The sequence below is a fragment of the Ammodytes marinus genome (genome assembly GCF_949987685.1).
Source record: "Ammodytes marinus genome assembly, chromosome: 8".
NCBI classification, from domain to species: domain Eukaryota; kingdom Metazoa; phylum Chordata; class Actinopteri; order Uranoscopiformes; family Ammodytidae; genus Ammodytes; species Ammodytes marinus.
Genome location: NC_137212.1, coordinates 15,031,638 through 15,050,288, shown reverse-complemented (window position 1 = coordinate 15,050,288; position 18,651 = coordinate 15,031,638).

Below are 18,651 nucleotides of genomic sequence, written 5' to 3'. Positions count from 1 at the left end.
AGAATCCTTAATGTACGTCTCCATGGCCTCCCTCTCAGGACGGGACAAGTTATAAAGGCGACTACTGGGCAAAGGAGAGCCGGGGAGGAGATCAATGGCACAGTCATAGGGGCGATGAGGAGGCAGGGTGAGCGCGCGACACTTACTAAATACCTCTCCCAGGTCATGATAGATTTGGGGAACCAAGGAGAGGTCGGGAGGTTCCTTGGGCAAGGGAACATCTCCCACTGCCGGAGACAGGGCAGATTGTAAGCAGGTGGAATGACAAAATGTGCTCCAACTCACCACTTTGCCAGAAGACCAGTCAAATTGGGGATTGTGAAGCTTGAGCCAGGGGTGCCCCAGCACCAGGGGAGTGAGGGGAGACAGGATGACATGAAACTGCAGTATCTCGTGGTGATTACCAGAAACAATTAACTCAAGGGGCTTAGTACGGTGAATAATAAGGGCCAGGTGACTGCCGTCTAAGGCGTTAGCATTTAAGGGAGAGGGTAATTGTTCCAATTTAATGCCAACCTGAGACGCGAAGCCAGCATCAATGAAGTTCTCATCCGCTCCAGAATCCACCAGGGCTGAAACAGGAAAGGAATGCCCGAGGAACAGGAGAGTGGCATCCAGTAGTGAGCGAGAACAGAGAGAATCGGGGACGGGGGGGGGCGTGGCTCAACAGGGCCCCGAGCCTCACTGTCGAGCCCTGTCCTTTGGGCAGTGACGGACAGGTGGAGATGAGATGCCCGGGCAGCGCACAGTACAGACACACTCCGGTCTTAATCCGATGAAGCCGCTCTGCCTGGGTGAGACGTGTGCGGCCCAGCTGCATGGGCTCCTCTTCAGTGACAGCACGCGTCACGGGGGCAGAGAGGGCAGTCTTAGGAAAGCGTGGGGAACAGGAAGCAGCGAAAGCCGGAGGCACGGAGCTGCCCGCCTTCTCCCTACGCCGCTCGCGTAGGCGATTATCCAGCCGGATAGAGAGGGAAATCATTTCATCGAGAGTGTCAGCTTCCTCCCTAGTAGCCAGCTCATCCTTGATCGACTCACTGAGACCGGAAAGAAAAAGCCCACGTAGTGACTTGTCGTTCCAGCCTGACCTGGCTGCATAGGTCCTGAACTCAACGGAGAACTCAGCTACACAGCGGGAGCCCTGACGTAAAGAAATAAGCCGCTTGGCGGCGTCCCCTCCCTCTACTGGGTGATCGAAAACCTTTCTCATTTCAACTACAAAAAGGTCAAAACTGTTATTGACTGGGGAATCACTGTCCCATACTGCTGAAGCCCACGCTAATGCGTTACCCTTAAGTGACCCCATAATGTAAGCGATCTTAGCTTTATCAGTAGGATAAGTGAGGGGCTGCTGACTAAAAACTAAGGAACACTGGATCAAAAAGGCCCTGCACATACCCATATCCCCAGCATAGCGCTCAGGCGCAGGAATGAAAGGCTCACGAACTCGTGGCAGGTGTGATGGGGAAGTGGAGGCGGCAGCAGGCGGAGGCGCCGCAGGCAGTGGAGGCGCTGCGGTGAGGGAAACCAGTAGATCCAAATGCTGACCCATCTGAGTGACACGGGTAGCGAGCTTTTCGAAAGCCTCCATAGCGTCCCAGAGGGCTTGGCTGTGCTCCGCCACCCGGGTGCCTTGAGCGGCGAGAGCTCCACGAATCTTGCCTAAGTCCGCTGGGTCCATCTTGGCCAGAGCGTTCTGTTATGGTTTGGTACTGGACCCAAGAGCAGACAGAGGCAGTAGTAGGATAAAAATAAAAAGGTTTATTTAACGAGTTGGGGAAGCAGGTGGTGAGTGGGGAAGCCGGGGTGGAGAAGCAGGTGGGTATGCTGGAGAGCGAGGTCCGGGTAACTGCAAGCAGAGGAAACATAAGTAAGCATGAGCACAAAGCACAACAGGAGACGAGAGAGAGAGAGCGAGGTAGACAATACACTAGTGCCAGGTACGTATAATTACCACTGATAGCAAGGAACGCTCTGGCACCGACTGCAGGGAAACCAGGAGTAGATAAAGGTGTGTTGATTGCAGATGCAGACCAGGTGTGGAACGGAGACGGACAGGGGGCGTGGCAGTAGGAGGAGGAGGAACACACACAGCAGCCAGCTGTGATCACCACATTTACCTTACAGGAGCTCTTTAATATGTATTCTTAAGTAACTTCATTTTTGACATTATATGACATACGTATGTTTATGTGCCCATGGTTTACAAGTGAATCTCTATTTGTGTGAGTGTTTGCTGCCCACACATTGTCCTTGTCAGTAGAAAATGTAGGTCAAATTTCTCTTGAGTGCTCCTTCAACCACCGTCTCTCTTCTCTCTCTCTCTCTCTCTCTCTCTCTCTCTCTCTCTCTCTCTCTCTCTCTCTCTCTCTCTCTCTCTCTCTCTCTCTCTGTCAATTTCTCTCTATGTCTCTGTCCTCTCCAACCTTGACCAACCACCCTAGTTACTGGGCAGTCTGCCGAAAACTGAGCAATCAGAGGACGTCATCCATCTCTACACATCGTTCAGTGAATCCAGAAATACGTACATACTTAAAATAATCAAAGGAACACTTTGAGATATACTATTGTTTGCTTCTGTTAGCCATAAGACTTTGTATTGTTAACTTTCTGGGGGCATTTTCATGCCTTTATTAGAAAGTATAGTAACAAGATCGAGAATGACGCGCAATGTTAGACGGACTAACCCTATCTGTCTGTAGTAGCTCAATTTAAAATACTGATCTCTCTTTTTATCTATTAGAACAGGAGTGATACATACATAAATACATTAATTGACTAGAAAATATAAAAACATACTGTATAATTTGAATCGTACCTCCTATTGCGCTTCCTCAGACCTTTAAATTCTGTCACTCTCAAAAACAGCATTGGTACAGCATTGTATCAAGTTTAAAAGTCCCTGCAGTTGATAGCTTCACATTAGCACAATGATAAACTCATTGATTTCACTTGCTGTATTCAGCTATGGTCTGACCCATTGCTGTTGCGATTCCCACAGCAGCACAGGTCCTTTAGCAGTGCCTCTGAGTCGATCGTGAATATGCAAGAAAATGTTTCATTCAGGGGACTGCCAAAGAAGCTGCCAAACTCCTGATTATTCCCCGACAACACAATAGTCTGCCGACAACAGCCAGACTCGAGGTGAGCGTCAGTAATGAGAAACAATGCATACTGCTGCTCATGCATAAATGTCTCTCAAGGCCATTTGTGATTGTGCCAGCACACATGACTATATCAGCTGGGAACAACTTTGTGATTTCACTAGCCACTAGCAAACCTTTAACAGCCACCTTTTAAGCCAACAGAGTATTGCATTCTCAAACGATGGATTTGTGGTTCAGTATTTCCTCAGACTGAATAAAACATGAGAACAGTAGCTACACACAACAGAAGAATAGATTTTACGCAAATTCCTGTTTTTCAACATTCTCGTATTTTCAAGATTATTCGTTTGCATAACAAGACACAAATGAACATCGTTTACATACACCGTGGTACCATCTGTGGTTTTCAGGGACTACTCTGTTTTCCACCTCTCAGTGTCAGGACATGTGTAATTTATTAACAAGAGGGAAGATTATGATGACTGCAGAGGGTCATTTTGTGAATCACCATGGCACCCGATGGACGATATGACATCAGTACATAGGATGGATTAGGGAGGTTGTGTCGCAAACCACAGGGAACACACTAGCTCACAATGAGCTGAATTTAAAATAAACTGACTGTCTCAAGAGCTACACCTAGACATATTACAACTATTTATTCATAAGATATGGAATCTCAATGTTGTCCTGCAGGATGCAAATTGTGAACACTGGCCGGGAGTCTGACCCATATAATATATGGCTATATCCAGCTGAAATAAATGAGGTCTCCTCCGACCCACTTCAGAGTCTATTGGGAGAAATGTCCATGTCAATGTCTAATGTTTTGAGCTGCAGAAACAGATTTAAAATCTCACTGAGTTGGGTTCACTATTCTTACGATGGAGTCAGTTTGAATGAACTTGTCCCAAGTGCTATGGAGATCAATCATTGCATATGACACATTTACAACCAAAATTACCACCAGCGCTCTTCATACTGTCTCATTTGATAGACACTGCATCCACTCCTCCTACCTGTGTACCAAAATATAACAGATTGCCATAGCAAATTTCAAGATCAGGAAAATTCCTGAAAATAACTGTCAGAGTTATTGCACTGCCATGCCATGATGTTCATGATATCCGCGTTCCTGCTCGTGCTTGGATTCTCTGTGACAGAATCAAGGGCAGAGCCTTTTCTGACTAATGTGATGTACAGATATATGCTTCTGAATCAGAGGTCAATTCATTCATAAAAGTGTCTCCCATTGAATTCCTCGTTAACTCTTTGCATTGGTTCACACACATGTTGGTGTGCATTAAGTTTTTTTTTGATCGCTTAACCACAGTGGGCACTATCTAGAAGATATAGAGCTGTATGTCTGATGAAATACTGTAAAGGCTACACTGAAAGACCCTGTTGTGAATCATGGTCTCTCATTGAGAGAGGCAGGGTTGAGAGTGGAACCCAATCTGCAAAGATATAAAGTTGCCTCTGTAATACGAATTTTCCAGTAAAACAAAAACGCAAGAGTTGCATCCTTAGAGTAAATGACAACATTACAGGAATTGATTTCCGTATTACAGTTATAGAATATGTACACAGATAAATATTACATTTGAAAATGTTATCAATAAAATATAAAATAAAAATATGTATTTATTGAAGCCAATGTCATGACTCACGGCACGGCAGCCTCTCCTTCTCCTCTGTGTGTGTTGTATGTTTTCCCTTGTCTGTTTGTCCCTCTTGTTCTCCCATTTGTCTGTCTCCCTGTTGGCATGTGGGCGTGGCAGATTGCTCCAGGTGAGGATCGTTGGCTAATCAGACCCTCTCTATTAAGCCTGTGGACTCCAGTCATTCGGCGCCAGAGTATTCTACGTACCAGAGCGGTAAATTACCCAAGATCAGGATTTCCATGTTTGTTATTTTCTTTCACGTCTCTAGTTGGAGTTAGTTGTTAACTCTGCTCCTCTTTTCTTCCGTGCCAGTTGCCTCCGCTGTTCACCTTTTCCTGCTCGCCTGCCTGCGGGTTTCTGGATGTCCACCTGCCTCTGCTCGCTACGCCATTCAGCCATCCAGTGTCCTGCCAGTCTGTTGCTGATCCCAGCAAGAAATAAACATTGTTCTAAACTGACTACCTGGGTATCTGTTTTGCTTTTGGGTCAATCCCGAGCTATCACAACAGCAAACTTCAGTTTTTAATTTATTTTTGTTTACCTAAACATATCTGGTATAAAATAAACAATTTCATGTGAAATAATTTCACTCTTTTTCGTTAAAGAAAATATTACGTTATTTGTGTGAAGTGACTCAAATTATTCAAACTGTAAAGATTAAAAGTTTGTAATTTGTGTATTGGGGTTTGATGCTAGTGTTTATACTCTGAGTGTGTTCTGAGTGACAGTGTGTGTTATCTCAGTGAGTATTGTTCATAGTGTTTGCTGCACTGAGCCTATTTTGCAGGTGAAGTGAACTGTTCAGCTCCAGTGACTGTTGGAAAGACTGTTGTTAGAGTTTTGCACATTCAGCTCCAGTTGTGCCCACTGTGGGTTAGCGATCTAAAAAGACTGGAACGCATTTTTTAAATACACACAGTGTTTTTTTTAGGTCATGTAGAATCTCAATGGGCGGCTTGGGTGCAACTTCATTATAGTTTTATTAAGATTATGGGCTGAGATGTGTGGATGCCTAACTGGATCCGTGTCTTTTAAACATAACGTCCTGTAATGATTGATGTTCCTTAAATGTATCTAAATAACAAATCCTTTAATTTGTATTAAGTTCTCTGTGAATTTTCTTAAAGACAGAAAAAAAAAATTAAATAGTGCACCAAATGAAAAAGGTTGTCTTAGAATGTTTAGATGAAACAACTGGAACAATGAAATGATTAATGTGTCCACGCCACCCATAATAATAATTGATTCATTAATCTATCAATTTTGCACACATGCTTTAAGTACTGTGAGTAAAGCCTAAAGTCATGGTGGATGTGAACGAGTGGGGAATTAATCTCTCATTGGGTTTATTGGAGTTTGAAAACGGTAAAAAGAAATCCATCATCGCATTTTGTGTTTGCTAAGAAAGATGCATGGTTCGGGATATGGCAGAAGATGAGTATTCCATAGCTAAAACCGGAGTTCAGTGTTTGGTTGAATAATCGTCACTGGCATCAAGGTGTGAATGATTCAGATGTCAAAATGCCTGAGACCTGTCAACAATGTATATTTTATAGTGAGTTAATCTGAAGTACCGGTATGTGTGCTTTGAAATGACACACGTCAGGGGATTTGACTCCTAGACATACAGTACATGTTGACTCCATATTGTGGTTTTTGTCTGGGATATATGGTATAATGCTTATTGAGGCCACACAAAATGCTTCCGGCAAAATCTTAAGATGGCATTCATGGGAATTCATAAGTAGAGCTCAGTATGTGTGTGTGTGTCTGAAGTTTCAATATATTGCGAGGGGGGACAGCTGTGCTTCAAATTCATGTCTCTTTACTGATTTAAAAATACAGTGACCCTTCTCTCTCTCTCAAAAGACCCCTTAGAGCTATTATACAAACATACATACACACACAGTCAGGCACACAACAATCCATAACCACACACAGGCATGCACATGCATACTTATACCCCCATTATATATTATCGTAAGCAAGCTGGTTCTTGGAAATACACCAGAAGGAAAGGATCAATAATGAAGCCCTTATATATCTGGACTGTTGCCTGTGAGTCAGGCAAGATATAAGTCACGAACAGCAGACTGCAAAAGTAGGTCAGTGTGCTGCAGCACATTCAACAGGCCATCAGTAGAGAGGCTCTTGACGTGGTTAAGCAACCACTCTGACCCTGCCAATGCATACACAACAACAGTGATTCGCTTTATGGCAAGATGTACGTACTGAGGATGCCGACCTTCTGTGCGAGATTCATCATACATCTGATATTTAATCAATTAATACATTTTAAGATGCTCCACATTTAAAAACTAATACAACATATTTCACCGCGACCTGCAAGACGGTATAATGAACAGATGGAGGATGACAGTCAAACCAGAAGCTTTGGAAGCTGGAAGCTTTGGTTGCAGTTGATTCCGAGATGAGACCGAACTATAGCCAGAGCAATCTGGAGAACTACAACTTTGGTACAAAGGACGAGGTGACATCATGGTTTCAACAAACTGATAAAAGAAAATACAATTTGTAAAATAATGGATGAATAAGTCCAACATTTTAAACCACAGTGAAACATTTCAAATGTAATGAATTTCCAAATATTTGAGTACCTTCTTTCTTAAATGCACAATATGTAACATTCTGTCACTAAGGAGCTCACGATCAAAACAATAACCAAAGACGGAGTTTGGTGAGATCATGGTTACAGCTTCGGAGAGAGAATACGCAGCGCAGTGGAGGGCAAGGCATAATCATGGTCATTCAGGGTGGTGCAAACAAAACAGTACACTACAACAAACAACAATACAATGCTATGAAGCGACGGCTTCTTCCTTTTCTTTTTCGTGCGGCTGATGAGTGACTTTCTCCCCCCGCATAATCCGCTCCTCCCCGTATTTCACTAGTCAATTATTTTGCCAGAATTTTCAGGAAGTAGAGGGTTGAGTGAAACGGTGCATTCATTTATTAAAATGAATGATTTCCCTAAATTAAAAAATTGATGGAAAGATGTGTGATGTGACAGCATTGCTTATGTAATTTTGTCAAGTTTAATGCAAAATTAAAACATATTTCACCTTTAATGACAGGACGGGCACCTCTAAAACTGTCTGAATTCATAGGAGCCTTAGCTTTAGGCTACTTTGAAATGAATGCTAAAGAAGCATGCTAATATCAGCTTTCCAAAGTGCATTACTCCTATCCTTATAAGCATGTTGAATAATGGTAAAATGCTAGCACACTAACATGCTAAATCCTACCTCAGGATATTAATCTACGTTGGCATTATAGCAGAACAGCTGAGCCAAGAACATCTGATGCTGATAGTTTAAACCAAATGAAGCTGCGCCAAGTCTGACTATGTAGAGCTGAGTGAGTCCAATAATGACTCTTGATGATACCCTGAAACAAATTACCTCTGATAAATGAACATCTATCTATCTTACTTAACTCTTACGTTTAAATTTGTATAATTTGTGTGTCTATCCAGCTGCTTTATTTTCTGGTATGTAATGAGCATTTTAGCCAGCAACTACATCACATTTTATTCTTTGTTTTTGAGCGAATTTTAATCAATCCGTAAATGAATGATCAATTCCTGGAATAGATGTTAAAAGCATCCAGCATTACTGTGGCAACAAGCACATTGTTACTTCTCAACAAGCCCAGTCTCTTTTGTTGGGAGCATCATTATAAGCCAACACCAAATAACTGCATTCCCCGCCGGCAGTTTGCGTGTCCAAGACTATGTCCTCATTCCTTGGCCCAAATGGTCGGAGTCCACACTCTCTGTGTCTGTGCCAAAGCAGTAGTGGTGAGTGACTCAGTGGCATTTCTGATATTATGAAGTCAAATACTCAAAGCCTTTAGCTGATGCAAATGCTGTTCCCAGACTGACGTCGACAGTAGATGGGTTGAAAAGGTGGCCAGTGACGATGCTAACTGACTACAGTATGCACTTAGAAAATCAAACAAGCTGTAAAATAACACATTTCTAGAACATTCCAACAGTTTTACTTGATGTAGGTCAAGGATACCTTAGAAATAGTTGAGGTTGATCAATGAGAGCTGAATTACTGAATAATACAGCCTCATTTGTCATGCTGCTAATGGGGAACAAAGAAAAATTAACTTGCAAGCAAATAAAAACAAATAAAAAACGTTTGCTGCTCTCTCTCTCTCTCACACACACACACACACACACACACATAGAAATAAAGCATTTACATAAGGTCTGACAAAGCAGAGGGTTTTCATCAATTTAATCTGAGTCGCCTGATGAAAAAAACAATAAACAAATTGTCTGCAATTTGTCTGGGATAATCCTGCTCTTTCTCGACTGTATTATCAATACTTTTTCTTCTGGTCCATGAAGTGATTCTTTCCCTCTCTCTAAACGGATTGTTTATGAATTTGAAAAAACTATTATTAGGTAAGTGCTCAATTTTGTCTTGTTCTATCTTGAGGCACAGAGTGGTGTTACACAATAATGTAGGACATATTCCTCACTTAGGATTGTTTGTGGGTTTAATGTTTAAAACATTATAAATATCAGAGATGGAAGAGAAATGACACAAATTAGTAAATGAAAAGCTGTGAATGACGCAGAGAGTAAAAGAGAGGGGGAGAAAAAGATTCTAATCTGCCAGGGTCATTCGCTCACCTGGCTGATGATGAGCAAATGCAAACAGAGACATGTCTTTGTGTGAGGAATTCATAGACGCACAGCAGAATAAATGAATTCCTCCCCGCAGCCAGAGGAGCGGTGTGTGGACGAGGCTGGTAAAGTGTCAGGCTCCCGTGACTTTGACCCACATTCACTGTCCAAAAAACACCAAGGTGCTCCTACTGTTCCAATCTCACTTCTCTTTCTCCCTTTGTTTATTTCTTTCATCACAGATGTGCCTGCTATTTGAAGAGAGGGGTGACTAACGACAACCCCTCCCTCCCTCAGGTGAAAGTGCCTCTGAAAGTAGAGAGGTGCAAAATACTGGCGTAAATGTTCACCTGTTTCATAATTTTGAACACTCTGCTCGGGAAATGTTTTGTTCCATGACAGCATACAAACTTCTATCAAATTAAAGTCGGTGGAGGAATGGGTTGTCTGTTCATAGACTTCATAAACTGAGCCTTATTTTCTGCCAGCTTCAATAGCAAATTGCAAACTATCTGTTGAACTGGAATGCACCCAAGCGGGCTTTATTCTAACTTGCTTTGGTACCGGTGACCTTGTTGTGCTTGAGGTATTGGGACCACATGTTGCTCACAATGTAAGGCAACAGAGCCTCCTTGTGTGACTTTCCGCCGAAAAGCTGACTGAAGTTTGTCTCCTCTGCTGGTATTGAATGTATAAGCGTTTTTCTCTAATCCTCATAGGAATTTAACCTGACATGCACGTGGCGTCACATACTCGAACTTACCCACGACATAGACTCCCTCTATTCCCACAGTCACGTTCCAGGTGTCCGTCCATCGGCAACTATTGCTTTTCTTAACAGATTCACCGTTTACCTCTAATGTGTGGACCATAATGACTCAAACTGATGGTAATGTAGTGTGGAGGCAGTTTGTCCCTCTTATCCCATCTCCACTAGAAATATGGACATTTGTTGATTTAATCAGCATTGCAGAACAGCACTTTTTGTCTCTGTAAAGACATTGTGTTATGTTGGTCTGGTAAATTTCAGTCCAAGCTGCAGAATGGTTGATTCAATCATTTTCACACGGCGCTCTATTTATCTTTATTGTGCATCAGCCCTCCGGTTGTGATACAATTATACACACTACACAACCATAACACTTGGTTCCTATCACATGAATCACAATTTCTTCAACAGAAACAGTCTTGAGCAACTTTGAGTTTCTAGAAAAGCGCTGTATTAACACATTATTCTAATTATTATTTAGCCCAATCCCTCCAATATTCCTCCAACCTTGAGTTGAATTGATTCTCCGACCACAATGCTGTTGTGACTGGGCCATCATTCTGATATACGGCTTCAACAGCTGCTATACTGACTTTCCTCTTCATCATTTGACCATTCCTTCCTCACCCTCAAGACAATGCCAGCTGCTAGCAGCAGTGAACTAAAAGGTGTTGGTAGAGATGCTGAAAATATATTTTTGCTCATTCTGTGGTTGTCTCGTGCTCGATTTAATTTGACTATCCATACACATTCTGTGTGTGTGTGTGTGTGTGTGTGTGTGTGTGTGTGCGCACAACGGCTGTGACAAGCATGTGTTTTACGGTGAGAAATAAACGTTATCACAAAACTAAAATAACCATTTCTTGTCATTTAAGAATAAAGGTTTGTGAGTTGTGGGCGCTGTGGTCTTTTCTTATCTTGACATTTTGGCCATTGAGTTGCACTTAAATGTCAGGAACAGGCAGCGAATGTTAAGAGACTTCTGCTGAAGATTGGGTAATCTGACTTTGTTTAACTTTTCATGCCTCAAACACTGAAACCAGATCTCACAGGGATAGCAGTACAACCACCGACCCCCATGGTCATGCCACTTCCTCCGTCTGCCCCAGAGAGGTTGCCAGTTCAGCCCTGGCACAACAGCCTGTCCAGCAGCCTGCACCACCCACTCATTGCTGTGAATTCTACTGGAGTGAGGCTGACACACAAACACACACACACACACACACACACAAACACACACACACACACCATTACATCATGAGAGCCCCCATAAGATTTTAACATTCTTAATATTTCTTTTTCTACCCATACTGTATATGTGATGACCTCCCTATGTAGGACAACAATGTGTTTTTACCAGAGTCAGACTGCCTAATCAATTGGCCCTGCCGATATAGCCGTAGATTGTAGCTCATTGCAAATGTATAGCTATTAGAGATGGGGTTTGGGCAATGGTCTGTATCCTCGAATCATCATATTGTCATTACCAGAAATTGCCAATAGGTTACCTGATCACCTCCGATTTTCTCTGTGATCAATCATTTAAAATGCCAATATAGCCGATTTCGTAGCACAGTTACTGTCATTAACCTGCATTTTGGTTCATTTAGTCAAGGACAGCTGGTTACTGTAGTATGCTTGAGCCTTCAGATTCCCCTGTTCTTATAACAGAAAAATGCAGGGCCTAAGGCATTAACAGAGGTTTGCCTTCTCTCAGTCCTGCTCTCTCTAATTTCTGTATATGAAGTTAGAAACAAATGAAATGCAAAATTGATTTAACTGAAACAGTTAATAATTATAGCCATTAAGAAACATTCACAAGTTAATCTTATGACACACTAGCTTGTCAGGCATAAATAGACCAGGTGTATAAAGATAGCAGAGCAAGGAAAAGAAGAAGGGAGACAGACACACACACACACACACACACACACACACACACACACACACACACACACACACACACACACACACACACACACACACACACACACACACACAGTCAGGACCACAAACAGATGGACATTGGTGTGCAATCATTTTTGTTGAGCAGGCATATGTAGAGTGGAGATGGAGGGTTTTGTCAGAATTAATTTTATATGGCCATGTAGTTCCTAGCAGGGGGAAAAAACATTTGCCGATTGTCTCCTCAATTGTCAATAGTGAGTCTCAACCTCAATATTGTTTTCATGTATTGTTTTTCCACTTTAATGTTATTAGATTTATTGGCTAAAATCTATGAAGAGGACGCAAGAAGACCAATTCATTTACTTGTAGAAAATCTCAAACATCTTTGACCAACACCCCCTTAGTGCATGCTGGCACGCAAAGTGCACAGCTGCTCTGCAAACCAACACATGTAAAAAATCTCACGCCAGCATGCTTCCCCCCCCCCCCCCACACACACACACACACACAAACACACACGCACACACACACACACACACACACACACACACACACACACACACACACACACACACACACACATGCCTGCTCAGCCAACACCATGTTTGCTCCACCCTGAGGCTGCAGTCAATGTGGTGATGGTATTTGGCTTTTTCCTGGAATTGCAAATAAATGCCGCTGTGCTTCCAGTTAATTGTGTTACGTAACTTTGCTCACGGCTCATTATTTACGGTGATCACTGCAGGGAAAGCCTGGTTTCTCAATGCCAGTGTGTTCACAGCTGCTCTCGCTCCAGTACATGTCAGATCTGTAGACTGGCCTCCAGGCTCCTATATCTTAAGGAGGAAGAACATGATGTTTGTTGTTTTATGTTTTGCCATTTGTCTTTGCCTTACCACAAAGTTCTCTTTTCTCTCTGTGGTCTGAAAGGCTGACTGACAATATGCTTTAGACATGCATCATTCCAAGCAGGCTGTACTCTTCTTTTATTTAAAATTAGATAAAACATGTATCTTCCCTGCCACTGTCCTAATGCATATTTCCCTCAAGTGTCATCTGTAGTTTCTCAGTATGTTGATAATGCAAATAGGCAGTTCAGTTTCAGAGTCTGCTCAACTTAATATGTACAACAGCTGGACCAAATAGTTATTCACAATGTTTATACGACAGACTGAAAGAGGAAGATTAGTTTATTACTTATTACAGTATCGAATTGAGCTAGACAGTTCAGTATACAGACATACATTATTCTGTGCTGTACATCATGTGATATTCCCAAGGAGCAGAAAGTAGGCTAAACAAATCCTGTGGGCAGCCTATATGAGACACTTATGCACAGTCTATTTTACTCTGTTGCAAGACCAATGAAAACTTCAAATCAGATAAAATTTGTGTTTTTAACTGTTGCTTAAAACTTAGAGCATTGTGTAAGTTAATGACGGGACTAGGAGTCCTGCAGCACAAGTGGTTGCAGTACATTTTTTTGTTACAGTTTTTTCGATCGCTAACCCACAGTGGTCACAACTGTAGCTCAATGTGCAAAACTCTAACTACATTCTGCACTACCAACAGTCACTGGAGCTGAACAGTTCACTTCATCTGCAAAATAGGCTCAGTGCAGCAAACACTATGAACCAGCTTCGTTGATATAACACACACTGTCACTCAGAACACACTCAGACTCTAGCATCAAACCCCAATACACAAATTACAAACTTTTAATCTTTACAGTTTTGAATAATTTGAGTTACTTCACACAAATAACGTAATATTTTCTTTGAGGAAAGAGTGAAATTAGTTCACATGAAATTGTTTATTTTATAAAACACCAGTTATGTTTAGGTAAACAAAAATAAACAAACATTTCCAAATGTAGTATTTATCTGTGTAAATATTCTATAATTGTAATACAGAAATCAATTCCTGCAATGTTGTCATTTACTGTAAGGAAAGGCAACTCTAAGCTGTTTGTTTGCTGGAAAATTCGTATTACAGATGCAACTTTAGATTTTTGCAGATTGGGTTGCACTCTCAACCCTGCCTCTCTCAATGCGAGACCATGATTCACAACAGGGTCTATCAGTGTTGCCCTTACTGTATTTCATCAGACATTACAGCTCTATGTCTTCTAGGTCTTCCGCCACACATCCACACTCTCACTGCCACTCTTCACTCCTCCAACAACCTGTCTTCCTTGGTCCATTTCCAAAAAAATATATAATTTTGAGCTTTCCCTTTATACTGTATAATACTGTGTTAGACTGTTCACTAACAAGTCTAAAACAAGACATCTTAGTGTTTCAGTTGAAATTGCAATCCGCAGTGTTTGAAAGGCATTCATTATGTTTTGAATGTGTGGTTTACAGTTGTGGCAGCAGTGTGTTAGCATTTTAAAAAAGTGCTGGAAATCCACATTGCTGTGCAGGCTGTGGTTAAGCCATGAGATAGGTGTGTAGAGTTTTGAAAATTGTGTTTAAGCAATGAAAAACGAGCTACAGTTTGGTCCGAATGAACCGCTGCTCTGCATACTGTTGTTAGAGTTTTGCACTTGTCGTTCCAGTTGTGCCCACTGTGGTTTAGCAATCGTAAAAAACTGTACAGAAATGCTCTCTTTGTGCCTTTAACGATTTACTTGTTTTCTGATATTAAAATACCTTTTTGTATATCTAATGCAAAGCCTATCAGTGATGCTCCTGATAGTTCACAGTAACTTTACTTGAATAAAAGAGGTTAAAATGCGACACAAAGATGGGTGGTGATGATGCCACTGGGAAATAGCTCAGAAAACAAATCGGAAGGACGGAAAGTGTGTGGGTATACAGTCTTTAATGTAAAATGCTCAATATAACAAGAGAGAAACCTACCTACCTCTGCTCATAAAGCACAGGTTTGAATAAGGTAAGGTTTCCCTTGACCTTTCAGCTGCTATCTTTCTAAAATTAATTGTGCTTCTGAATTGTATTGTATTGAATGGCTGACATGCCAAGAGCCTCTTAAATGCATGGTTACACATAATGTTCCCTGAGCAATTCAGGGCCACAGATAGTTCAAAAGAGAATCGATTTGCTGTCAAAAACATCGACGTGTCCTCTGTCTTTGTTATTTCTCCATTGTATTGTCTATTTTCTCGCCCTCTACCTCTGTTTTCCCCTGACACCTTGAGTGTTCTTTTCTTCCTTCCCATTATTCATTTAATCATCTGTTTCCTTTTTCTTGGCCGTCTGTTCTTTTGTCTGTATCTTGCACGTGGCTCTCTGAAGTTCTACCCCTCCTTCCTGACACACTGACATACATGTTTGAATGGATGACCTACATTCACAAGTCTGGGTTTCCATCACTCCATATTGCAGTGTCCCTCTCTCCTCCCATCGTTTAGCCCTCTCTGTCGCCTCTCGGTAATCTTACCTCCCTTTCACACGCTGTTGAGTCATCCTTGTACGTATGTCCATCGAAAGCTGCCCCAGGCTGCGCTGTATGTATATAGTATATATATTTCTTTCCCGTCATCTCCTCGTTTCTATATGTATGTTTTTGTCCCTCATGTGTTTTTATTTTTACGGCCTCATATCCCCATGTCAGTCATGTCAAAATATTTTTCTAGTCCTCTGTCTGAATTATAATTTTACTTTTACAATGGACAATTACCACATTGAATCAAATTGATTGTTTTCCTGTAAGTTATTATCAAAAAAAGTGTTGTTGTATTATACTCAAGAACTAGACAATAAACATAATCATTCTAGTAAACTAGGAAATGTCGGCAAAGAGCAGTTACGTGACTGATGATGGGCTGACCCAATTTGTCATCCAATTTGTGCAATGTCAGACTAAAACAGGCTCTATGTGAAATGTGATGAGGAAATGTACGAGTGGATTAAATTATGGTCATTCACTTTGGCTGGCTTGATCAGTGATGCAGCTTGTCAAAACAAAAAACAAAGATGTCCTCTTACTTATCATACCGTTTTGAAACTTCTCCCTTTTTGCCAAACACTAGGTGAGCATCTATCTCCGTACAATGTCCCGTCATGTTCTCTCCTCCACCTCTTAGTAAAAAAATGTCCCTCTTGTGTGTCAATACATTTTTCTACAGAGAATTGTAGTTGCAATTGTTACAGTGACATCATTTATTTCAGATTTGTAAGCTTATGTATGCCAGTCTAGCCCGAGTGATTGTTAACCAGATGATTAACCAGCCCACACCAGTGCCACATGCTCCACAAACTGACAAAGGTGGAAGTGAGTCTTGTTGGTTCCAGTATATTGAAAGGACATTTGATGGTATTCATTTTTTTTCTCTTTTCATGATTGGAGCTCTGTTTACACTGTGTGTATTTCGGTGTTCTTTGTATCCAGGCCCCCTTAGCAACTGGTGTGTGCAGCGGAAACACAGTCTCAGAAATGGCATTAATTCTCACAGTCTGGCATGGGCTTTATGCTGTAACTGTCACCTCACACACAATGTGAATCTGAGAGAGGGAATATGGAGATTATTACCCGATGATACAACTCCACAGTCTGTTTATAATGGGGAACCTATGGACACCTGTGGAATCTGTAGAGGAAGTGTTTTGAATACATCTTCAGAGAGAATCATTTATTTGGCAATTTTTTCTTTCCATTGTTTTTTTCCTTTTCTTTCTCTTTTTTTCTTTCATATTTGTCTTTTCCTTTCAATCTCTATATACTTTTTCTTTCCCTTATTTTTTTCGGCTTCCCTCTATCGCTGTGTCTCTCTGACTCTTTGTGCAGCAGGTGATCAATCAGAGTTCTATTTTCCTCCACACATGGCACAGGGGTGCCACAGCGGGCGGCCATGACACGTGCGTGTCCTTCTTTACACTGTGCTGGCTGCTGCTTCCTGACTGTTTAAAGAGCATCCATCTCCCTCATGTAGCGCTTTTTGATTCTGCATTTGCAACTGAAACTAATCCAAATAAGATAATCACTTTAATTTGTTTTGTTGTTGCTTTCAATAACCCAGACAGCAGACCACTAATGGTTTGCGAGGACCCTTTTGGTAAAACATATTTGGCCAGTCTAACTGATTCGTATTTGGACACTTTAAACAAAGCCACTTGCTGGTATGCTGTTGAATTTTGCACCACTTTATCACTGCCTCTTATCCCCTGAGGTGATCTGCTCTCAAGGCAGTGAGACAATATTCAGAGTTGCCGCTGTCTGGGTGAGAGGCTAAAAATATACTTGTGCAAATAGGCTGAGCTCATTACTGACCCAGCGGTCCACCATCCTTCACTTAGTCATGACCATCGGCTCTGCTTACACCACATACAGAAATCAGTCTCGGGCATTTGCAAAATAACTTTAGTAGCACTTGGATGTGTTTGAATGGTACTGGGACAATTGGCTGACCTATAAAGAGCTAAATAACGATCTACATTCTTCCTTGTAAACATAAGATTTGGGAATCTGTGTAAGAGCTACCAAAACACATAGTTCTAAGAATTATTCTTAAATCACATTAGATCAAATAATTGTTATGCGATAGATTGGAGACCATTTCTATGAAGTGGTACCTAAACAAAAAGTAGAAGAAAGTGCAGAGTCCTGGTATCCAGGAGCAGGAGCTTTGCCAAAGATTTAATTTCAGTCTTTCAGTGTGGGAGATAAAAGGAGAGAACGAGGTGAGGCAAGGACAAGGAGATAGAGAGGGAAAGAAAGCTATGGACGGCGTATCTGTCCACATCTCCGTCTACTGTTCAGCTGACACTGATCTCTTCAGTGAGAAAGGGGAAGGAACACTTTGTGCACTCGCCCCGGTCACACTCAGTCCTCACTGAGCAACATCAGAAGTACTAGTCAGATTTTAAATCTTGGCAATTTTGATCTTTATCACTACAATGGAATTGATAACTTACACAGACATACACATAATTCAGCAAAATAAAACTAGCCAGAGAGCATAAAACCGTTTAAAAACAAAAACTAATAATTTTCTTCCCTTCTACCGGTATTTAAAATAAATAAATACTAAATTACGAAATTCATTTTTCGCGTTTTAAACTGGATGTGTTGCTTTACATGTTACTAATGTTGTTGTTGGGTGAAGGGTATTGTTGTTGTAGATTTTTCTCAGCAAGATTTGACATTAACAGTTTAAAAGAAAATACACAGACTTGTACAATAGTCTATAAGTGGTATGGATAATTATCTAGGAATTCAAAAACACCTTCTAAAAATCTACTGTATAAAATTGAAAAATATGATCTAAATTGCAATCTTTTAATTTACATTTCCTTGCAATACCTTTTGCCAGGTTTGTGTGAATTATTATTTAAAGTTGTGTCTAGGGTTGCTGTGTGGTTTACTATCTGGTGTATGTGAATGTGTGTGTGTGTGTGTGTGTTTGTTGACTGCAGTATGACAACAACACTATCGATCAACCCTTAAAACAAACGAGATATCAATCCAAAGTCAGTTTCAGTGTACGCAGAACAAGTTTGAGAGTTGACGGATACAACGGCAATAGACCAAGGAAATGGACAAACGATCACGAGTAAGCAGTGTGCATGTGGCAAG